Here is a 25,000-nt window from a genome sequence, read left to right on the forward strand (position 1 = left end):
CAAGTCAGTTAAGAACAAATTCTTATTTACAATGACGGCCCACCCCGGCCAAACATGGACAACTCTGGGCCAATTCTTCGCCGCCCTATGGGACTCCCAATCACAGCCGGTTGTGATACAGCCTGAAATCGAACCAGGGTCTGTAGTGACACTTCTAGCCTCGAGATGCAGTGCCTTGGACATTTTTTATTTTTAAATGTGTGTGCGCACGCTGGCGCACACAAATACGCACCGCGGCATTATGGGGATTACAGCGTGTGTGGGATTAGCCAAGGTCATACTGGGTAGATTCTCACTCGCCAGGGAGTGACTTCTCACTTGACCCTGTCACACCACCTCTCGGTCGGGGAGCTGTGTGCGTATGTGTGTGTGTTTTGTAGGGTTATTTCATAGGATTATTATAGGGTTATAGGGTTATCACAACCCTAATAAAGAAGTGGGCCGTACCAGCCCAGTCCCCAGCGATGTTAGACTACGGTGAACTGAGTAAAATGTTGCCGCTAATTTAAATCAAATCAAATGTTTTTCTGTCATGTGTGCCGCATTGGATGACATGGGTCCCATTATGCCTGGTGAAAACCAAACACTGCATTTCAAAGTAAGAACCTCATACCAACGGTCATGCATGGTGGTGGTAGTGTGATGGTTTGGGGATGCTTTGCTGCCTCAGGACCTGGACGACTTCCCTTAATAGAAGGAACCATGAATTCTGCTCTGTATCAGAGAATTCTACAGGAGAATGTCAGGCCATCTGTCTGTGAGCTGAAGCTGAAGCGCAGCTGGGTCATGCAGCAAGACAATGATCCAAAACACACTATCAAGTCTACATGAAAATGGCTAAAAAGTAACAAATGTAAAATGTTGGAATGGTTTATGTCAAACTCCAGACCTAATCCAAATTGAGATGTTGAGCACTTGAAATGAGCAGTTCATTCTTGAAAACCCACAAATGTCGCTGAGTTAAAGCAGTTCTGCATGGAAGAGCGGGCCAAAATTCCTCCACAGTGACATGAGAGACTGATCAACAACTACAGGAAGCATCTGGTTGCAGTCATTGCAGCTAAAGGTGGAACAACCAGTTATTGAGTGTAAGGGGCAATTATTTATTCACACAGGGGAATTTGATGTTGCATAACTTTGTTCATTAAATAAATTAAATAAGTATACCATTTTTCTTTGTTATTTGTAAACTCAGGATCCCTTTATCTATATTAAGTTTTGGTTGAAGATCTGATAACATTCAGTATCAGAAATATGCAACAATAGAGAAACTCAGAATGGGGCAAATACTTTTTCATTGCACATACAGGTAGGGGTAAAGTGTGTGTGTGTGTGTGTGTGTGTGTGTGTGTGTGTGTGTGTGTGTGTGTGTGTGTGTGTGTGTGTGTGTGTGTGTGTGTGTGTGTGTGTGTGTGTGTGTGTGTGTGTGTGTGTGTGTGTGTGTGTGTGTGTGCATTAATGCATTAATATGCATGTGTACGCGTTATGTGTGTATGTGGCTATCAGGGTTTCTTTTAGCCAGTAATAGCCAGGCTTTTGGCCAACAACAAAAAATATAGAAAATCCATTTAAATAAAATTGGAGCTGGCCAATTGTCCAGGAGAAGAGGGAAAAATCTCATTGTAAAATAATGCTTTTTAGCCAGTCGATGGAAATACATTTGGCTGGTCCTGGTTATCGGTCTATATGTTAATTAGCATACTTTAGTGGAATTAAATTGGCGTGTGTACACAGTATATTCGTTATGTATCTTATTTATCACGTGTACAGCATACAGATACAGAGTCTTTGAGCGGAAAATCTGTCAGACAGCGCAAGAGCTACTGCTACAGCATCTCAAACAGTCATTCTTTTATATCAACTTTCTTTCATTGTCCATTAGCCAAAAGCACAATCCTATTAGCAACACATGCTAGTCCCCTCTTTCTCCATTTCTAACAGATATTTTCATCTATGTCACATGAAACCACCGACATTTGTGGTGCACTTTTGACAAAGGTGTTTTTCCATTGAACATTTGCACATAGCCTGCTGTCTGGGCGCATTGCTGCGCTTATAATGTGAAGAAATAATAGTTTATTAACATTTAAACTTGAGACTGACTCCCAATCACAGCCGGTTGAATGAATCTGGGATCTATCTTCCCACGAGTGTCCCAGAGTCTGTTTGGAAAAGGCCATTTTTTTCTTGACAAGCTGACCAATAGAATAGGTAGCCTAAACATTTCTAATACAGAGGATTGACATAGGCTAGTGATTTTGCTGTTAGTTACTGGTCTTGTTGGCTGAGGAAATGTAAATGTGGAAAGTTATTCTAACATGTTCAAAGTACACATCAGAATTCGGTAAGAACACTGCACATAGATGCATCCTCGACTGGCATGTTCTGTTAATATGAATGACCATATTGTAAATGGGATTTCTGTCATTCTGGGCACCGTGGGTGGACGCCACTAATTAGGTCACATAACCAATGCATATGGGTCCGGAAAATGTTTTGCATGTCCGATAAATTAAAATGCTGCTGGTCATCCTGGGCCCTAATGGAAACCCTGGGCCCTAATGGAAACCCTGGGCCCTAATGGAAACCCTGGGCCCTATGTAGGAAACACGGGGCCCTAATGGAAACCCTGGGCCCTAATGGAAACCCTGGGCCCTATGTAGGAAACACGGGGCCCTAATGGAAACCCTGGGCCCTAATTGAAACCCGGGGCCCTATGTAGTGTGTATGTGTGTGTGTTGTGGTATCTGTGTAAGAATGTGTGAGTGTGGGTAGTGGCCAGTGTGTGTGTGTGTGTGTGTGTGTGTGTGTGTGTGTGTGTGTGTGTGTGTGTGTGTGTGTGTGTGTGTGTGTGTGTGTGTGTGTGTGTGTGTGTGTGTGTGTGTGTGTGTGTGTGTGGGTAGTGGCCTGTGTGTGTGTGCTTAGAGTCAGTGCAAGAAAGTCAGTGCAAAAAAGGGCCAATGCAGGTAGTCTGGCTATCGATTTGATTAGCTATTTAGTGGTCTTGTGTAGCAGTCTTCTGGCTTGGGGGTAGAAAGTGTTCAGGGTCCTGTTGGTTCCAGATTTGGTCCACTGGTAACACTTGCTGTGCGGTAGCAGAGAGAACAGTCTATGGCTTGGGTGGCTTAAGTCTTTGAATTTGTTTGGGGCCTTTCTCTGACACCGCCTGTTATAGAGGTCCTGGATGGCAGTGAGCTCGACTCCAGGGATGTACTGGGTCGTACTCACCACCCTCTGTCGCGTATTGGGGTCGGGAGCCTTGCAGTTGCCTTACCAAGCAGTGATGAAGCCAGTCAATATGCTCTCAATGGTGCAGCTGTAGATCTTTTTGACGTTCTGATGCCACATGCCAAATCTTTTCAACCTCCTGAGAGTGAAGGAAAGGTTAGGTCAGGGTGAAGGAAAGGTTAGGGCAGGTAAAGGTTAGGTAGATGCTGCCTCTAAGTGGCAAAGGTAATTACTACACCTTGAACTGGTATAACCCAAATTCCCACCTGTGTGTGTGTGTGTGTGTGTGTGTGTGTGTGTGTGTGTGTGTGTGTGTGTGTGTGTGTGTGTGTGTGTGTGTGTGTGTGTGTGTGTGTGTGTGTGTGTGTGTGTGCAGTATGTATGTGTGGCACCATTCTCCTCCCTCCAATGTGCTAATTGCTCTATGTAACGCAACGTGTGAATTAATCATCATCTCTCTCTCTTTCTGTCTCTCTCTTTCTGTCTCTCTCTTTCTGTCTCTCTCTTTCTGTCTCTCTCTTTCTGTCTCTCTCTTTCTGTCTCTCTCTTTCTGTCTCTCTCTTTCTCTGTGTCTCTCTCTTGCCGTCTGTCTCTCTGTCATATTCACTCAGACAGTGTAAAGCAGCAGGCCAGGTTCATGAATATTTATGAGTGTTTATGCACACGCTGTGTGATGTTCTAAAACAACACTACCCCCTCTCACTGTTGCCCAGCCACTGCTTCCTACAGTGTGTGTGTGTCACAGCAGGTGTAAACCAGAGAGTCCCTGCTGGGTGTCTGAAAACGGCTGCCTCTTTTACCTCTCTCTCTCTCTCTCTCTCTCTCTCTCTCTCTCTCTCTCTTTTACTCTTTCTTTCTCTCTCTCTTTTTTCACTCTCCCTCTCATGGCAGCACTCATAGTTGGCTGCTTTGGTGGTTATCTAGAGAAATTGGACATCTATCCATGTCCCGGGGGGGGGTAAAAGAGAGAGAGCGTGAAAGAGAGCTCTGGATCGGAAGGTTGTGTGTTCGATCCCAGTGGTGGACACTGGTTTTAATGTTTTGTTTGAACCCTATCCCAAACCTTAACTCTGACCTTAACCTTAACCCTTACCTTAACCATTCAGAATGAGTGCCTGAACATAACTTTGACATTTTAAGTATGGAGAAATGGAATGATACAGAGCAACAGGAGAAACACAGGCTGTCAAAAACCCTTTGAAATTTGACGTTTGGAAAGACATGGAAAAATGTCTAATTCTGCAGTGAGACTGTGAGAGCTTGTAGGGTTATCAGAGAGATCAAATGCAGAGCTGTGCCTGGGACACACACACATACACACACACATACACACAGACGTATATACACTCACACACACACTTAGAAGCAAGGTATACAACATGTAGGCTACACCGCACACACAGGTCAGACGGAGAACGTTTGAAAGTGTGGATTGAAGGATACACACACACACACACACACACACACACACACACACACACACACACACACACACACACACACACACACACACACACACACACACACACACACACACACACACACACACACACAGCATTCTCAGAAGGCAAACATTGGGAAGCTAATTCTTTATCTTTAATGGGTGTTTGTTTACTGTTCAGCAGGAACTCTGCCTGCAGTCACAAACACGGCTGCTGTGTGTGTTGGTGCCTGTGTGTGTTTGTGTTTGTGTGTGTGCACTCGTGTGTGTTTGTATGCTTATGTGTGTGTGTTTGTGTGTGTGAGTCTGTTTCCGTGTGTTTCTTCTTAATCTTCTTAACACAGTATGTTTTAGTGCATTGTTCTGTGCAGACGGAGACAAGGAGCCCACCATACATCTATGTATCCTTCCTCTTCGTCTGTGCTTCTTTACAATGGCCCTGAGTGCCCTGAGTGCCCTGAGTGCCCTCTGTGCTCTGAGTGCCCTGAGTGCTCTCTGTGCTCTGAGTGCCCTGAGTGCTCTGTGTGCTCTGTGCCCTGAGTGTTCTCTGTGCTCTCTGTGCTCTGTGTGCTCTCTGTGTTCTGTGGTGCTCTATGTTCTCTCTGTGCTCTGTGTGCTCGGTGTGCACTGTGTGCTCGGTGTGCTCTGTTTGCTCTGTGTGCTCTGTGTGCCCTGAGTGCTCTCTGTGTTTTGAGTGCTCTGTGTGCTCTGAGTGCCCTGAGTGCCCTGAGTGCCCTGAGTGCCCTGAGTGCTCTGTGTGCTCTCTGTGCTCTGAGTGCCCTGAGTGCCCTGAGTGCCCTCTGAGTGCCCTGAGTGCTCTCTGTGTTCTGTGTGTTCTGTGCGCTCTCTGTGCTCTGAGCACTCTGAGTGCTCTGTGTGCCCTCTGTGCCCTCTGTGGTCTCTGTGCTCTGAGTGCTCTCTGTGCTCTCTGTGCTCCATCTGCTCCGTGTGCTCTGAGTGCTCAGAGTGCTCTCTGTATTCTGTGTGCTCTATGTTCTCTCTGTGCTCTGTGTGCTCTGTGTGCACCGTGTGCTCGGTGTGCTCGGTGTGCTCGGTTTGCTCTGTGTGCCCTGAGTGTTCTTTATGTGTTTTGAGTGCTCTGTTTGCTCTGAGTGCCATGAGTGCCCTGAGTGCCCTGAGTGCTCTGTGTGCTCTGAGTGCCCTGAGTGCTCTCAGTGCTCTGTGTGCACTGTGTGCTCTCTGTGTTCTGTGTGTTCTGTGTGTCTCTGTGCTCTGAGCGCTCTGTGTGCTCTCTGTGGTCTGTGTGCTCTCTGTGCTCTCTGTGCTCCATGTGCTCCCTGTGCTCCGTGTGCTCTGAGTGCTTACATTTACATTTAAGTCATTTAGCAGACGCTCTTATTCAGAGCGACTTACAAATTGGTGCATTCACCTTATGATATCCAGTGGAACAACCACTTTACAATAGTGCATCTAAATCTTTTAGGGGGGAGTTTGAGAAGGGGTGCAACTCTCGCTCTCTTGAGGACGGAAGGGACGTATCCAGTGGTCAAGGATGAGTTGATGAACGAGGTGAGATAAGGGAGAAGGTCTCCGGAAATGGTCTGGAGGAGAGAGGAGGGGATAGGGTCAAGCGGGCATGTTGTTGGGCGGCCGGCCGTCACAAGTCGCAAGATTTCATCTGGAGAGAGAGGGGAGAAAGAGGTCAAAGCATAGGGTAGGGCAATGTGAGCAGGACCAGTGGTAGAAAGTGGACTAGCGGTGTCGTTTGACTTAACAAACGAGGAGCGGATGTCGTCAACCTTCTTTTCAAAATGGTTGACGAAGTCATCCGCAGAGAGGGTGGGGGGGGGGAGGAGGATTCAGGACGGAGGAGAAGGTGGCAAAGAGCTTCCTAGGGTTGGAATTTAGAGTGGTAGAAAGTGGCTTTAGCAGCAGAAACAGAAGAGGAAAATGTAGAGAGGAGGGCGTGAAAGGATGCCAGGTCCGCAGGGAGGCGAGTTTTCCTCCATTTCCGCTCGGCTGCCCGGAGCCCTGTTCTGTGAGCTCGCAATGAGTCGTCGAGCCACGGAGCAGGAGGGGAGGACCGAGCCGGCCTGGAGGATAGGGGACATAGAGAGTCAAAGGATGCAGAAAGGGAGGAGAGGAGGGTTGAGGAGGCAGAATCAGGAGATAGGTTGGAGAAGGATTGAGCAGAGGGAAGAGATGATAGGATGGAAGAGGAGAGAGTAGCAGGAGAGAGAGAGCGAAGGTTGCGACGGCGCAATACCATCCGAATAGGGGCAGAGTGAGAAGTGTTGGAGGAGAGTGAGAGGGAAAAGGATACAAGGTAGTGGTCGGAGACTTGGAGGGGAGTTGCAATGAGATTAGTGGAAGAACAGCATCTAGTAAAGATGAGGTCAAGCGTATTGCCTGCCTTGTGAGTAGGGGGGGAAGTTGAGAGGGTGAGGTCAAAAGAGGAGAGGAGTGGAAAGAAGGAGGCAGAGAGGAATGAGTCAAAGGTAGACGTGGGGAGGTTAAAGTCACCCAGAACTGTGAGAGGTGAGCCATCCTCAGGAAAGGAACTTATCAAGGCGTCAAGCTCATTGATGAACTCTCCAAGGGAAGCTGGAGGGCGATAAATGATAAGGATGTTAAGCTTGAATGGGCTGGTAACTGTGACAGCATGGAATTCAAAGGAGGAGATAGACAGATGGGTCAGGGGAGAAAGAGAGAATGTCCACTTGGGAGAGATGAGGATTCCAGTGCCACCACCCCGCTGGCCAGATGCTCTCGGGGTATGCGAGAACACGTGGTCAGACGAGGAGAGAGCAGTAGGAGTAGCAGTGTTATCTGTGGTAATCCATGTTTCCGTCAGCGCCAAGAAGTCGAGGGACTGGAGGGTAGCATAGGCTGAGATGAACTCTGCCTTGTTGGCCGCAGACCGGCAGTTCCAGAGGCTGCCGGAGACCTGGAACTCCACGTGGGTCGTGCGCGCTGGGACCACCAGGTTAGAGTGGCAGCGGCCACGCGGTGTGAAGCGTTTGTATGGCCTGTGCAGAGGGGAGAGAACAGGGATAGACAGACACATAGTTGACAGGCTACAGAAGAGGCTACGCTAATGCAAAGGAGATTGGAATGACAAGTGGACTACACGTCTCGAATGTTCAGATAGTTAAGCTTACGTTGCAAAAATCTTATTGACTAAAATGACTAAAATGATACAGTACTGCTGGCTGGTGGAGTAGGCTAGCTAGCAGTGGCTGCTTTGTTGACTTTGTTTGAAAGTGTAGCTGGCTAGATAACCTCGATAGTTTCAGTACTACACCTTTATCATGATACAAAGGCAACTATGTAGCTAGCTAACATAACACTAATCAAGACGTTCCTTTGTAATGTATTTAGTTTCTACAATGCTGCTCGTCGGTAGAAGTTGAGTGCTCTGTGTGCTCCGTGTGCTCTCTGTATTCTGTGTGCTCTCTGTGCTCTCTGTGCTCTCTGTGCCCTGAGTGCCCTGAGTGCCCTGAGTGCCCTGAGTGCCCTGAGTGCTCTCTGTGCTCTCTGTGCTCTCTGTGCTCCGTGTGCTCTGAGTGCTCCGTGTGCTCCGAGTGCTCTCTGTATTCTGTGTGCTCTATGTTCTCTCTGTGCTCTGTGTGCACTGTGTGCAGTGTGTGCTCGGTGTGCAGTGTGTGCTCGGTGTACACTGTGTGCTCGGTGTGCTCTGTTTGCTCTGTGTGCTCTGTTTGCTCTGTGTTGTGTGCACTGTGTGCATTGTGTGCTCTGAGTGCCCTGAGTGCTCTCTGTGCTCTGTGTGCTCTGAATGCCCTGAGTTCTCTTTGTGCTCTGTGTGCCCTTAGTGCCCTTTGTGCTCTGTGTGCTCTGTTTGCGCTCTGTGTTCTCTGTGTGCTCTGTGTGCTCCATGTGCTCCGAGTGCCCTGAGTGCTCTGTGTGCACTAAGAGCACTGTGTGCTCTGAGTGCTCTGAGTGCTCTGTGTGCTCTGTGTGCTCTGTGTGCTCTCTGTGCTCTGAGCACACTGAGTGCTCTGTGTGCTCTGTGTGCCCTTAGTGCCTTTATCCTCTGTGTGCTCTGTGTGCTCTGTGTGCTCGGTTTGCGCTCTGTGTTCTCTGTGTGGTATGTGTGCTATGTGTGCTCTGTGTGAATCTGTGTGCTCTGTGTGCTCTTAGTGCCCTGAGTACCCTGAGTGCCCTGAGTGCTCTCTGTATTCTGTGTGCTCTCTGTATTCTGTGTGCACTGTGTGCTCTGTGTGCTCTCTGTGCTCTGTATGCTCTGAGTGCTCTGTGTGCTCTGTGTGCCCTTAGTGCCCTTATCCTCTGTGTGCTCTGTGTGCTCTGTGTGCTCGGTTTGCGCTCTGTGTTCTCTGTGTGCTATGTGTGCTCTGTGTGCTCTGTGTGCTCCGTGTGCTCCATGTGCTCCGAGTGCCCCCAGTGCCCTGAGTGCTCTGTGTGCCCTAAGAGCACTGTGTGCTCTGTGTGCTCTGTGTGCTCTGAGTGCTCTGAGTGCTCTGTGTGCTCTCAGTTCTCCCTGTGTTCTGTGTGCTCTTGTTGCTCTGAGCAATCTGAGCGCTCTGTGTGCTCTCTGTGCTCTGAGTGCCCTAAGTGCTCTCTGTGCTCTCTGGGCTCCATGTGCTCCCTGTGCTCTGAGTGCTCTGTGTGCTCCGTGTGCTCCGAGTGCTCTCTGTATTCTGTGTGCTCTGTGTTCTCTCTGTGCTCTGTGTGCTCTGTGTGCTCTGTGTGCTCTCAGTTCTCCCTGTGTTCTGTGTGCTCTTGTTGCTCTGAGCAATCTGAGCGCTCTGTGTTCTCTCTGTGCTCTGTGTGCTCTGTGTGCTCTGGTGTGCTCTCTGTGCTCCATGTGCTCCCTGTGCTCTGAGTGCTCTGTGTGCTCCGTGTGCTCTCTGTATTCTGTGTGCTCTGAGTGCTCTGTGTGCTCTCTGTGCTCTTAGTGCCCTGAGTGCCCTCTGTATTCGGTGTGCTCTGTGTGCTCTGTGTGCTCTGTGTGCTCTGAATGCTCTTAGTGCCCTGAGTGCCCTGAGTGCCCTGAGTGCTCTGTGTGCCCTGAGTGCCCTGAGTGCCCTGAGTGCCCTGAGTGCCCTGAGCGCCCTGAGCGCCCTGAGTGCCCTGAGTGCCCTGAGCGCCCTGAGTGCCCTGAGTGCTCTGTGTGCCCTGAGTGCTCTGTGTGCCCTGAGTGCTCTGTGTGCCCTGAGTGCTCTGTGTGCTCTGTGTGCTCTGAGTGTTCTGAGTGCTCTGAGTGCTCTCTGTGTTCTGTGTGCTCTGTGTGCCAGTAGTGCCCTTATCCTCTGTGTGCTCTGTGTGCTCTGTGTGCTCTGTGTGCTCGGTTTGCGCTCTGTGTTCTCTGTGTGCTATGTGTGCTATGTGTGCTATGTGTGCTCTGTGTGCTCCGTGTGCTCCATGTGCTCCGAGTGCCCCCAGTGCCCTGAGTGCTCTGTGTGCCCTAAGAGCACTGTGTGCTCTGAGTGCTCTGTGTGCTCTGAGTTCTCCCTGTGTTCTGTGTGCTCTCTGTGCTCTGAGCAATCTGAGCGCTCTGTGTGCTCTCTGTGCTCTGTGTGCTCTCTGTGCCCTGAGTGCTCTCTGTGCTCTGAGTGCCCTGAGTGCTCTCTGTGCTCTCTGGGCTCCATGTGCTCCCTGTGCCCTGAGTGCTCTGTTTGCTCCGTGTGCTCCGAGTGCTGTCTGTATTCTGTGTGCTCTGAGTGCTCTGTGTGCTCTCTGTGCTCTTAGTGCCCTGAGTGCTCTCTGTGCTCTCTGGGCTCCATGTGCTCCCTGTGCCCTGAGTGCTCTGTTTGCTCCGTGTGCTCCGAGTACTGTCTGTATTCTGTGTGCTCTGTGTTCTCTCTGTGCTCTGTGTGCTCTGTGTGCTCTCTGTGCTCCATGTGCTCCCTGTGCTCTGAGTGGTCTGTGTGCTCCGTGTGCTCTCTATATTCTGTGTGCTCTGAGTGCTCTGTGTGCTCTCTGTGCTCTTAGTGCCCTGAGTGCTCTCTGTATTCGGTGTGCTCTGTGTGCTCTGTGTGCTCTGAATGCTCTTAGTGCCCTGAGTGCTCTGTGTGCCCTGAGTGCCCTGAGTGCCCTGAGTGCCCTGAGTGCCCTGAGTGCCCTGTGTGCCCTGTGTGCCCTGTGTGCTCTGTGTGCCCTGAGTGCTCTGAGTTTTCTGAGTGCTCTCTGTGTTCTGTGTGTTGTGTGTGCTCTGTGTGCCCTGAGTTCCCCGAGTGCCCCGAGTGCCCCGAGTGCCCTGAGTGCTCTGTGTGCCCTGAGTGCTCTGTGTGCCCTGAGTGCTCTCTGTGTTCTGTGTGCTCTCTGTGTTCTGTGTGCTCTCTGTGCTCTGAGTGCTCTCTGTGCTCTGTGTGCCCCCTGTGCTCTGTGCTCTCTGTGCTCTGGGTGCCCTGAGTGCTCTCTGTGCTCGGAGTGCCTTGAGTGCTCTCTGTGCTCTGAGTGCCCTGAGTGCCCTGAGTGCCCTGAGTGCCCTCTGTGCTCTCTGTGCTCTCTGTGCTCCATGTGCTCCCTGTGCTCCGTGTGCTCTGAGTGCTCTGCGTGCTCCGTGTGCTCCGAGTGCTCTCTGTATTCTGTGTGCACTGTGTGCTCTCTGTGCCCTGAGTGCCCTGAGTGCTCTCTGTGCTCTCTGTGCTCCATGTGCTCCCTGTGCTCTGTGTGCTCTGTGTGCTTCGTGTGCTCCCTCTGCTCTGTGTGCACTGTGTGCTCTCTGTGCCCTGAGTGCCCTGAGTGCCCTGAGTACCCTGAGTGCCCTGAGTACCCTGAGTGCCCTGAGTACCCTGAGTGCTCTCTGTATTCTGTGTGCTCTCTGTATTCTGTGTGCTCTCTGTATTCTGTGTGCTCTGTGTGCTCTGTGTGCTCTCTGTGCTCTGTGTGCTCTGAATGCCCTGAGTTCTCTTTGTGCTCTGTGTGCCCTTAGTGCGCTTTGTGCTCTGTGTGCTCTGTGTGCTCTGTTTGCGCTCTGTGTTCTCTGTGTGCTTTGTGTGCTCTGTGTGCTCTGTGTGCTCTGTTTGCGCTCTGTGTTCTCTGTGTGCTCTGTGTGCTCCATGTGCTCCGAGTGCCCTGAGTGCTCTGTGTGCGCTAAGAGCACTGTGTGCTCTGAGTGCTCTGAGTGCTCTGAGTACTCTGTGTGCTCTGTGTGCTCTGAGTGCTCTGAGTGCTCTGTGTGTTCTGTGTGCTCTGTGTGCTCTCTGTGCTCTGAGCACACTGAGCGCTCTGTGTGCTCTCTGTGCTCTGTGTGCTCTCTGTGCTTTGAGTGCTCTCTGTGCTCTCTGTGCTCTGTGTGCTCTGAGTGCTCTGTGTGCTCCCTGTGCTCTGTGTGCGCTGTGTACACTGTGTGCTCTCTGTGCTCTTAGTGCCCTGAGTGCCCTGAGTGCTCTCTGTATTCTGTGTGCTCTGTGTGCTCTGTGTGCTCTGTGTGCTCTGAATGCTCTTAGTGCTCTGTGTTCTCCATGTGCCCCGAGTGCCCTGTGTGCTCTTTTTTCTCTGTGTGCTCTGAGTGCTCTGTGTGCAGAAGGATTGTGGTTTGTGAGGTCCACGCCATCCAGAAGAGAGAGAGAAGGATGAAGGCGGAGAGAGAGAGAGAGAGAGAGAGAGAGAGGGAGAGAGAGGGAGAGAGAGACGCTCTGATTACTGTGGCTAATGTGCGGATAATTATTAGGGCTGTGACAGTCATGAAATTTTGAATGACAGTAATTGATCACCTTTACAACCGTTCGAGTAGCATTATTATACCAAAAATTTAAGAAGCACATTTTTTACTCTGCACCTGACTGCATGTGCTGCCGTTCTATTTCTCTGTGTGCTGCAGGGAGGGGCGTTGCTGAGGCAACCCAAGACTAGTTTGTTACAACCCCTTGCTTGTTTCTTCAAGGATCATCACCTCGTTACCGCAGAAACGGACTCAACCGCATGAATGCCTGGCCTTCCCGTCTTCAATCATTTTCATGATGGTCTTCATCCATAACAGTTAGTTATGCTGTAATTGTGCCAGCCCTAATAACTACTGTTTCATTACCCTCCCAAGGAGCACCAAGCCTCTAACACGGGAGAGCTATGATTAAATACATCACACACGTACACACACACCTCACCCTCTTCTCATTGCAGGCCACGAAAGATCTCCATTTTAGTCCCAAATGTCTTCCTAAATGAGTAGTGTTCTACTTCCTCCTGGTGTTTGATTTTAAATCCTAAGCCAGTTACTGTATCTGTATTACATGTTCACTAAGAGCTATGAGAGGTGGATTCAACACTGATTTAAGGGCTATGAGAGGTGGATTCAACACTGATTTAAGGGCTATGAGAGGTGGATTCAACACTGAGTTCAGGGCTGTGAGTGAGGTGGATTCAACACTGAGTTCAGGGCTGTGAGTGAGGTGGATTCAACACTGATTTAAGGGACTGTGAGTGAGGTGGATTCAACACTGATTTAAGGACTGTGAGTGAGATGGATTCAACACTGATTTAAGGGCTGTGAGTGAGGTGGATTCAACACTGATTTAAGGACTGTGAGTGAGGTGGATTCAACACTGATTTAAGGGCTGTGAGTGAGGTGGATTCAACACTGATTTAAGGGCTGTGAGTGAGGTGGATTCAACACTGATTTAAGGGCTGTGAGTGAGGTGGATTCAACACTGATTTAAGGGCTGTGAGTGAGGTGTATTCAACACTGATTCTACCTCTTTGGGCTAGGGGGCTGTATTTTGATGCCTGGATGAAAAGTGTGCCCAAAGTAAACTGCCTGTTACTCAGGCCCAGAAGCTAGGATATGCATATAGGTAGATTTGGATAGAAAACACTAAAGTTTCTAAAACTGTTCAAATAATGTCTGTGAGGGAGGTGGATTCAACACTGATTAAAGTTGTATCATAACGCCCCCTCCCACCTAATTTTAGTGCACTGTGGCCTCGGGGTCAGTGTATGTGTGGTGTGTGTTCTTGCAGAGCGAGATCATTTTTTATTTATTTATCAAACCTTTATTTAACTAGGCAAGTCAGTTAAGAACAAATTCTTACTTACAATGACGGCCTACCCCGGCCAAACCCGGACGACGCTGGGTCAATTGTGCACCACCCTATGGGACTTCCAATCACGGCCGATTGTTATACAGCCTGGAATTTAACCAGGGTCTGTAGTGACGCCTCTTGCACTGAGATGCAGTGCCTTAGATCACTGCGCCACTCGGGAGCCCAGAGAGGCAAAGAGAGAGAGTGAGGGCTCTGGCCAGAGAGTGAGGGCGCTGGCCAGACTCCCTGCATGCTTAGGAGAAGAAAAAAAATGAAGCGCAGCAAATCGATTCCAGGCCCACTCCTCTCCCAGTCCTCACCAGCATCTACTGGGAATTTAATAACGACCGTCAAAGCTTTCCGCCATGGAACTTCCAAAACCTTACCATTTAAGTCATAGTTCAGAATTTGTTATTTTATTATTTGAATCATGTTAATTTGATAGATTTCATTTTATAGGCTGTGTGATATAAAATTCCTTGTCATATGTTGTCTGAAGTGGCTCTGCTACTCTTCAAATTCCTGATTTTTCATTAAAGGAATAATAGTAAACACCAACGATACTACAAGTGTAAACAAACATAGCTTCCATCCGCAATCATCATTTTCTCCCTATCTGATCTCTCACAGACGAATTGTGTGTGTGTGTGTGTGTGTGTGTGTGTGTGTGTGTGTGTGTGTGTGTGTGTGTGTGTGTGTGTGTGTGTGTGTGTGTGTGTGTGTGTGTGTGTGTGTGTGTGTGTGTGTGTGTGTGTGTGTGTGTGTGTGTGTGAAACACCAGGTGGTGCTGACATGCGAGTGCGACAGAATATCTTGTGTTTGGCAGTGTTGATGTCGAGCAGGGAGAGGTCTCTCAATTCTATTCAATTCAATTTAAGGGTTTCATTGGCATGGGAAACATATGTCAACATTGCCAAAGCAAGTGAAGTAGTTAAAAACAAGAGTGAAAAAAAACTATAAAAATGAAAAACATTACACTCACAAAAGTTCCAAAATAATTAAGAGATTTCAAATGTCATATTATGTGCAAATAGTTAAAGTACAAAAGCGAAAAGGAATCAACATAAATATGGGTTGTATTTACAATGGTGTTTGTTCTTCAGTGGTTGACCTTTTCTTGATGCAACAGGTCACAAAAAATTGCTGCTGTGATGGCACACTGTGGTATTTCACCCAGTAGATATGGAAGTTTATCAAAATTGGGTTTGTTTTCAAATTCTTTGTGGATCTTTGTAATCTAAGGGAAAAATGTGTTTCTAATATGGCAATACATTTGGTAGGAGGTTAGGAAGTGCAGCTCAGTATCCACTTCATTTTGTGGGCAGTGTGCCCATAGCCTGTCTTCTCTTGAGAGCCAGGTCTACCTATGGCGGCCTTTCTCAATAGCAAGACTACGCTCACTGAGTCTGTACATAGTCAAAGATTTCCTTAATTCTGTGATCTCAGGTATTCTGCCACTGTGTACTCTGATTCGGGTCAAATAGCATTCTAGTGTGCTCTGTTTTTTCCAATGTGTCATGTAATTATCTTTTTGTTTTCTCATGATTTGTTTGGGTCTAATTGTGTTGCTGTCCTGGGGCTCTGTGGGGTCTGTTTGTTTTTGTGAACAGAGCCCCAGGACCAGCTTGCATAAGGGACTCTTCTCCAGGTTCACCTCTCTGTAGGTGATGTCTTTGTTATGGAAGGTTTGGGAAACGCTTCCTTTTAGGTGGTTGTAGAATTTAACGGCTCTTTTCTGGATTTTGATAATTAGCTGATATCGGCCTAATTCTGCTCAGCATACATTATTTGGTGTTTGACGTTGTGCACGGAGGACATTTTTGCAGAATTCTGCATGCAGAGTCTCAATTTGGTGTTTGTCCCATTTTGTGAATTCTTGGTTGGTGAGCGGGCCCCAGACCTCCCAACCACAAAGGACAATGGGTTCTATAACAGACTCAAGTATTTTTTTGCCAGATCATAATTGGTATGTCAAATTTTATGTTCCTTTTGATGGCATAGAAGGCGTTTCTTATCTTGTCTCTCAGCTCGTTCACAGCTTTGTGGAAGTTACCTGTGGCGCTGATGTTTAGGCCGAGGTATGTATATTTTTTTGTGTGCTCTAGGGCAACGGTGTCTAGATGGAATTTGTGTTTGTGGTCCTGGCAACTGGACCTTTTTTGGAACATCATTATTTTTGTCTTACTGAGATTTACTGTCAGGGCCCAGGTCTGGCAGAATCTGTGCAGAAGATCTAGGTGCTGCTGTAGACCCTCCTCTGTTGGGGACAGAAGCACCAGATCATCAGGAAAAAGTAGACATTTGACTTCAGATTCCAGTAGGGTGAGGACGGGTGCTGCAGACTGTTCTAGTGCCATCGCCAATTCGTTGAAATAAACAGTTGAAGATGGAAATATACTTAAGCTTAGGTTGGAGTCATTAAAACTTGTTTTTAAACCACTCCACAAATGTCTTATTAAACAAACTATAGTTTTGGCAAGTCGGTTAGGACATCTACTTTGTGCATGACACAAGTAACTTTTCCAACAATTGGTTGCAGACAGATTATTTCACTTATAATTCACTGTATCACAATTCCAGTGGGTCAGAAGTTTAAATACACTAAGTTGACTGTGCCTTTAAACAGCTTGGAAAATTCCAGAAAATTATGTCATGGCTTTAGAAGCTTCTGATAGGCTAATTGACATCATTTGAGTCAATTGGAGATTGACTCAGTGCCTCTTTGCTTGACATCATGGGAAAATATAAAGAAATCAGCCAACACCTCAGAAAACAAATTGTAGACCTCCACAAGTCTGCTTCATCCTTGGGAGCAATTTCCAAATGCCTGAAAGTACCACGTTCATCTGTACAAACAATCGTACACAAGTATAAACACCATGGGACCACGCTCAGGAAGGAGACGCCTTCTGTCTCCTAGAGATGATCGTACTTTGGTGCGAAAAGTGCAAATCAATCCCAGAACAACAGCAAATGACCTTGTGAAGATGCTGGAGGAAACAGGTAAAAACGTATCTATAGCCACAGTAAAACAAGTCTTATATCGACATAACCTGAAAGGCCACTCAGCAAGGAAGAAGCCACTGCTCCAAAACCGCCATAAAAAAGCCAGACTACGGTTTGCAACTGCAAATGGGGACAAAGATCAGACTTTTTGGAGAAATGTCCTCTGGTCAGATAAAACAAAAATAGAACTGTTTGGTCATCGTTATGTTTGGAGGAAAAAGGGGGAGGCTTGCAAGCTGAAGAACACCATCCCAACTGTGAAGCATGGGGGTGGCAGCATCATGTTGTGGGGGTCTTTGCTGCAGGAGGGACTGGTGCACTTCACAAAATAGATGGCATCATGAGGAATGAAAATGATATATTGAAGCAACATCTCAAGACATCAGTCAGGAAGTTAAAGCTTGGTCGCAAATGGACAATGACCCCAAGCATACGTCCAAAGTTGTGGCAAAATGGCTTAAGGACAACAAAGTCAAGGCATTGGAGTGGCCATTACAAAGTCTTGACCTCAATCCTATATGGGCTGAACTGAAAAAGTGTGTGCGAGCAAGGAGGCATACAAACCGGACTCAGTTACACCAGCTCTGTCAGGAGGAATGGGCCAAAATTCACCCAACTTATTGTGGGAAGTTTGTGGAAGGCTACCCGAAACGTTTGACCCCATTTAAACAATTTAAAGGCAATACTACCAAAATCTAATTGAGTGTATGTAAACTTCTGACCCACTGGGAATGTTATGAAAGAAATAAAATCTGAAATAAATAATTCTCTCTACTATTAATCTGACATTTAACCTCTTGGGGCTAGGTGGGACGCTAGCGTGCCACCCGTGGTGCACTCCATCAACAGCAGGTGCATTTCAAGAGCGGCAAATTTGAATCCAAATAAATGTCAAAATTCAAATTTTTCAAAAATACAACTATGTTACACCATTTGAAAGATAAACATCTCCTTAATCTAACCACGTTTTACGATTTCAAAAAGGTTTTACGGCGAAAGCATAAATTTAGAGTATGTTAGGACAGTACATTTACAAGAGTTGTGTGTAATGTTTTGTCAAGTCAAAGACAGGGTCACCAAAACCATAAAACCAGCTAAAATGATGCACTAACCTTTTACAATCTCCATCAGATGACACTCCTAGGACATTATGTTAGACAATGCATGCATTTTTAGTTCTATCAAGTTGATATTTATATCCAAAAACAGCGTTTTACTATGGCATTGATGTTGAGGAAATCGTTTCCCTCCAATAACCGGCAGTCAAGTCAGCGTCACAAATTAAATAATTAAAATTAGAAAACATTGGTAAAATATTATATTGTCATTTAAAGAATTATAGATTTACATCTTTTGAACGCAATCAACTTGCCAGATTTAAAAATAACCTTACTGGGAAATCACACTTTGCAATAATCTGAGCACTGCGCCCGGAAAAATACGCGTTGCGATACAGACTAGACGTCATGTTGGGGAGATCTAAAATCGAAAATACTATGTAAATAATCCATTACCTTTGATTCTCTTCATCAGATGTCACTTCCAGGTATCACAGGTCCATAACGAATGTAGTTTTGTTCAAAAAAGCTCATCATTTATGTCCAAAAATCTCCGTCTCGTTAGCACATGATGTAAGCCAGCCGGACTTCTCGTCATGAACGAGGGGAAAAAATATATTTCCGTTCGTTCAAACATGTCAAACGTTGTATAGCATAAATCATTAGGGCCTTTTTTAACCAGAACATGAATAATATTCAAGGTGGACGAATGCATACTCTTTTATAACGTATTGGAACGAGGGTACCCAACATGAACTAGCGCGCCAGGTGTCTAATGGGACATCAACGTTCCATGGCTCTTGTTCGGTCAGATCTCCCTCCAGAAGACTCAAAACACTTTGTAAAGGCTGGTGACATCTAGTGGAAGCAATAGGAAGTGCCAAAATATTCCTAAACCCCTGTGTTTTTCAATGGGATAGGTTTAAAGTCAATACAACACATCAGGTATCCACTTCCTGTCAGAAAATGTCTCAGGGTTTTGCCTGCCAAATGAGTTCTGTTATACTCACAGACACCATTCAAACAGTTTTGGAAACTTTAGAGTGTTTTCTATCCATATATAATAAGTATATGCATATTCTAGTTACTGGGTAGGATTAGTAACCAGATTAAATCGGGTACATTTTTTTTATCCAGACGTGCAAATGCTGCCCCCTAGACCCAACAGGTTAAAATAAAGTGGTGATCCTAACTGACTTAAGACAAGGAATTTTTACTAGGATTAAATGTTAGGAATTGTGAAAAACTGAGTTTAAGTGTATTTGGCTAAGGTGTATGTAAACTTCCGATTTCAACTGTATGTTGAAGAGGGTGGGGCTTAAGCTGCATCCCTGTCTCACCCCACGGCCCTGTGGAAAGAAATGTGTGTTTTTTGCCAATTTTAAACGCACACTTGTTTTTTGTGTACATGGATTTTAGAATGTTGTATGTTTTCCCCCAACACCACTTTCCCATCAATTTGTATAGCAGACCCTCATGCCAAATCGAGTCAAAAGCTTTTTTGAAATCAACAAAGCATGAGAAGACTTTGCCTTTGTTTTGGTTTGTTTGTTTGTTAATTAGGGTGTGCAGGTGAATACGTGGTCTGTCATATGGTAATTTGGTAAAAAGCCAATTTGACATTTGCTCAGTACATTGCTTTCACTGAGGAAATGTACTAGTCTGCTGTTAATGATAATGCACAGGATTTTCCGAACGTTGCTGTTGACGCGTATCCCATGGTAGTTATTAGGGTCAAATTTGTCTCCACTTTTGTGGATTGGGGTTCCAAATATTGGGGAAGATGCCAGAGCTAAGGATGATGTTAAAGAGTTTTAGTATAGCCAATTGGAATTTGTTGTCTGCATATTTTATAATTTCATTGAGGATACCATCAGCACCACAGGCCTTTTTGGGTTGGAGGGTTTGTATTTAGTCCTGTAGTTCATTCAATGTAATTGGAGAATCCAGTGGGTTCTGGTAGTCTTTAATAGTTGATTCAAAGATTAGTATTCTATCATGTATATGTTTTCTCTCTCTCACTGTCTGTCTGTCTCTCTCTCGTATTAAAAGGTCAACTCTGTTAGTTTCCTATTGATACAAAATCTAGACTTTAATATTCACACCTTATCTATCACTCTGAAACAGAGTGTGTGTGAACTATTTATTTCAACTCTCTGTGTCCAGATGTTCTTGGCTGAGGAGATAAAGCTGTTGAAGTGGTATCCATCTGTTTATCTCCTGGTGTCTCCATCCCCCCTCATCAGCAGGTATATACACACACACACACACACACACACACACACACCACACACACACACACACACACACACACACACACACACACACACACACACACACACACACACACACACACACACACACACACACACACACACACTGTAGATTGTCATTGTCGAGACAATGTGTGTGTCTTATTCAGCAGGTTGAGCATGTCAACCTCCATCCCTGTCTGATGTCCAGTCACACTTTTGGCTTCACTCCCTTCACCCTTATCTCTCTATACCTCTGTCTTTCCTTTTTCCTTCTTTCCATTGACCTCGACCATCCCTCTCTTTCTCTACCTTTATAAATATACTTTTAAAAGATTCAGTTTCCAAAGAGCACAGAGCTTTCTGCCTTAGGCAGAAGTGCTTGCTTGTCTGTGTGTGCTTGTGTTTATCTGTTTGTTTTTGAACACTTAAATTAGTAAATTAGTCTTGCTCTCCCAACTGTGTGTGTGTGTGTGTGTGTGTGTGTGTGTGTGTGTGTGTGTGTGTGTGTGTGTGTGTGTGTGTGTGTGTGTGTGTGTGTGTGTGTGTGTGTGTGTGTGTGTGTGTGTGTGTGTGTGTGTGTGTGTGTGTGTGTGTGTGTGTGTGGTATGAGAAGAAGAGGGGGTAGGTGTTAAATAATAACATTGCTAAACGTTCGTCCTCCCTTTTTCCCTACATTCTTTCTCCCTACATTCTTTCTCTCTACATTCTTTCTCTCTACATTCTTTCTCTCTACATTCTTTCTCTCTACATTCTTTCTCCCTACATTCTTTCTCTCTACATTCTTTCTCTCTACATTCTTTCTCTCTACATTCTTTCTCTCTACATTCTTTCTCTCTACATTCTTTCTCTCTACATTCTTTCTCTCTACATTCTTTCTCCCTACATTCTTTCTCTCTACATTCTTTCTCTCTACATTCTTTCTCTCTACATTCTTTCTCTCTACATTCTTTCTCTCTACATTCTTTCTCTCTACATTCTTTCTCTCTACATTCTTTCTCTCTACATTCTTTCTCTCTACATTCTTTCTCCCTACATTCTTTCTCTCTACATTCTTTCTCTCTACATTCTTTCTCTCTACATTCTTTCTCTCTACATTCTTTCTCCCTACATTCTTTCTCTCTACATTCTTTCTCTCTACATTCTTTCTCTCTACATTCTTTCTCTCTACATTCTTTCTCCCTCCCTCTCTTTTTGTTTGACTTTGTGACTGGTTGCGTTGAATAATTCGTTTTTTTTAAATCAAAAGTCTCTCCTCCCCCTCCTCCTGGGGGATGGTGTGATTGACAAGTCAGGGTTACTAAGTGATTAGCTGCGGTGGCTCCTCGTGTTGTCGCGGAGATGTAGGCGGAGACGCAGGTCAATTACAGGGTCAACGTTTCTCAAAGGCTCCACTCTGTGCCGTCCCTCCCCCTTTCCCCTACCCACCCCCCATCCCTCCCTCCCTCCCTCCATCCCCTGCTCCTGCCCTCCCTCTGCGCCCGCTGTCACCTAATGAAGATGACAAACTGCATCCTGCGCTAAGCCCAGACCCTCACTCTTCCACCCTCTGCTCTCTTCTCTTTATTTCACTCTCCCTCCCTCTTTTTCTTTCTTCCTTCCTGTCCTTCTCCTCCTCCTCGTGCCCCATATCTATTTGTTCTTCTTTCTGTCATCCTCTCTTCCATTTCCTTTCCCTCTCTATTTATCTCTTGTTCCTTCCATACTTCAACACAAAGTCTCTCTCTCTATGCCTTCCTAGAGAAAAGAGAGAAATAAATCACTCTCTCGTCTTCTACCTCCCTCCTTCCCCGCTCTGTGTGTCTCTCTGGCGCCTATTCCTTCAGCAGGTTGACGTTTATTGGGATGAATCTTGTCCTGAAGGCAGAGCTGAGCGATTTCCTTTAGATGAGCCAGCAGCAAAGTCGAAATTGGCTATATACAGTCAAAATTCATGAAAACAAAAATATGCTTTTTGGTCCTAATTTAGGGTTAGCCATAATGTTAGCAGTGTGGTTAATGTTAGGGTTCAAATTGTATGACTTTGTGGCTTTGCCAGCTAGTGACTACCCATCGGAGCTGCCTCCGGTACATGAGTCATCCCAATAAATGCCATCCTGCAATCCTTCATTGGCTCTTTCCCTCACTCCACTCCACCCTCCACCCCTTGCTCCCCCTCTTCCCTCTGGCTCATATGCATGCATGTGTGTTTGTGTTTCTCGTCTCACACTCTCACTCCCTGTGTATATAGAGTATGTGCAGCCAGATCCAGTCAATGTTTGTGCAGGTCCCCAGTACAGTGAAAGATGCATTCAATACCGGCGACCGGGGCAACGGTGAGCGCTATTACCAAGTAGGCTTGCGGATGGGCGTAATCCGCAAGCTCCTACTCAGAGGATCGCAGGTTCATTCCCATTTTTTTTTTACCCTATCCCAAACCTTAACCCTTACCTTAAACATTCAGAATGAATGCCTAAACTTAACCATCAACTTGTTTCTGTTTTAACCATATCCCAAAACTTAACTCTTACCTAAACCAATCGGAATGACTACCTAAATTTAACAGTCAAAACTTGACATTTATCCCCCGCCCCCGGACAAACGTTGAACACTGAAGTCAGACCATATCAAACTGTGAGATCTTGATGTGTGTTTGTGTGTGTTTGTTTAGACTCTGTGTGTGTGCACATCTTTCTGTGGTTTATCTAGGCTGTGTGTTTTTCTTAGCTATTTGTGTGTTACTCGTGTGTGTGTGTGTGTGTGTGTGTGTGTGTGTGTGTGTGTGTGTGTGTGTGTGTGTGTGTGTGTGTGTGTGTGTGTGTGTCGGAGTGTGTTGGAGTGTGTGTGTGTGTGTGTTGGAGTGTGTGTGTGTGTGTGTCAGAGTGTGTGTGTGTCGGAGTGTGTCGGAATGTGTGTGTGTGTGTGTTGGAGTGTGTGTGTGTGTGTGTGTCGGAGTGTGTGTGTGTCGGAGTGTGTGTGTGTGTCGGAGTGTGTGTGTGTGTCGGAGTGTGTGTGTGTGTGTCAGAGTGTGTGTGTCGGAGTGTGTATGTGTCGGAGTGTGTGTATGTCTCTGAGTGTGTGTGTGTGTCTGAGTGTGTGTGTGTGTCTGAGTGTTGGAGTGTGTGTGTATGTGTCGGAGTGTGGTGTGTGTGTGTGTGTGTGTGTGTGTGTGTGTGTGTCGGAGTGTGTGTGTGTGTCGGAGTGTGTGTGTGTGTCAGAGTGTGTGTGTCGGAGTGTGTATGTGTCGGAGTGTGTGTATGTGTCTGAGTGTGTGTGTGTGTCTGAGTGTGTGTGTGTGTCTGAGTGTTGGAGTGTGTGTGTGTGTGTCGGAGTGTGTGTGTGTGTGTCGGAGTGTATGTGTCGGAGTGTGTATGTGTCTGAGTGTGTGTGTGTCTGAGTGTGTGTGTGTCTGAGTGTGTGTGTGTGTGTGTGTGTGTGTGTGTGTGTGTGTGGTGTGTGTGTGTGTGTGTGTGTGTGTGTGTGTGTGTGTGCCGGAGTGTGTGTGTTTGTATGTGTCTGTGTGTGTGTGTGTGTGTGTGTGTGTGTTGGAGTGTGTGTGTGTGTTGGAGTGTGTGTCGGAGTGTGTGTGTGTGTGTGTGTGTGTGTGTGTGTGTGTGTGTGTGTGTGTGTGTGTGTGTGTGTGTGTGTGTGTGTGTGTGTGTGTGTGTGTGTGTGTGTGTGTGTGTGTCGGAGTGTGTGTGTGTGTGCCGGAGTGTGTGTGTTTGTATGTGTCTGAGTGTGTGTGTGTATGTGTCTGAGTGTGTGAATGTGTCTGAGTGTGTGAATGTGTGTGAATGTGTCTGAGTGTGTGAATGTGTCTGAGTGTGTGAATGTGTCTGAGTGTGTGTATGTGTCTGAGTGTGTGTGTGAGTCTGAGTGTGTGTGTGTCTGAGTGTGTGTATGTGTCTGAGTGTGTGAATGTGTCTGAGTGTGTGAATGTATCTGAGTGTGTGAATGTGTCTGAGTGTGTGAATGTGTCTGAGTGTGTGAATGTGTCTGAGTGTGTGAATGTGTCTGAGTGTGTGAATGTGTCTGAGTGTGTGTGTGTGTGTGTGTGTGTGTGTGTGTGTGTCTGAGTGAGTGTATGTGTCTGAGTGTGTGTATGTGTCTGAGTGTGTGTATGTGTCTGAGTGTGTGTATGTGTCTGAGTCTGTGTGTGTGTCTGAGTGTGTATGTGTCTGAGTGTGTATGTGTCTGAGTGTGTATGTGTCTGAGTGTGTATGTGTCTGAGTGTGTGTGTGTGTCTGAGTGTGTGTGTGTGTGTGTCTGAGTGTGTGTGTGTGTGTGTCTGAGTGTGTATGTGTCTGTGTGTGTGTGTGTGTGTCTGAGTGTGTGTGTGTGTGTGTGTGTGTGTGTGTGTGTGTGTGTGTGTGTGTGTGTGTGTGTGTGTGTGTGTGTGTGTGTGTGTGTGTGTGTGTCTGAGTGTGTGTGTATGTGTCTGAGTGTGAATGTGTCTGAGTGTGTATGTGTCTGAGTGTGTGAATGTGTCTGAGTGTGTATGTGTCTGAGTGTGTGTGTGTCTGAGTGTGTGAATGTGTCTGAGTGTGTGAATGTGTCTGAGTGTGTGGATGTGTCTGAGTGTGTGTGTATGTGTCTGAGTGTGTGAATGTGTCTGAGTGTGTGAATGTGTCTGAGTGTGTGTGTGTCTGAGTGTGTGTGTGTGTGTGTGTGTCTGAGTGTGTGTGTGTGTGTGTGTGTGTGTGTGTGTGTGTGTGTGTGTGTGTGTGTGTGTGTCTGAGTGTGTGTGTGTCTGAGTGTGTGTGTGTGTGTGTGTGTGTGTCTGAGTGTGTGTGTGTGTGTGTGTGTGTGTGTGTGTGTGGTGTGTGTGTGTGTGTGTGTGTGTGTGTGTGTGTGTGTGTGTCTGAGTGTGTCTGAGTGTGTCTGAGTGTGTCTGAGTGTGTGAATGTGTCTGAGTGTGTGTCTGTGTGTGTGTGTGTCTGTGTCTGAGTGTGTGTGTGTGTGTGTGTGTGTGTGTGTGTGTGTGTGTGTGTGTGTGTGTGCTGAGTGTGTGTGTGTGTGTGTGTGTGTGTGTGTGTGTGTGTCTGTGTGTGTCTGAATGTGTCTGTGTGT

Source organism: Salmo salar, chromosome 25, assembly GCF_965601325.2.
Source record: "Salmo salar chromosome 25, fSalSal1, whole genome shotgun sequence".
NCBI classification, from domain to species: Eukaryota; Metazoa; Chordata; class Actinopteri; order Salmoniformes; family Salmonidae; genus Salmo; species Salmo salar.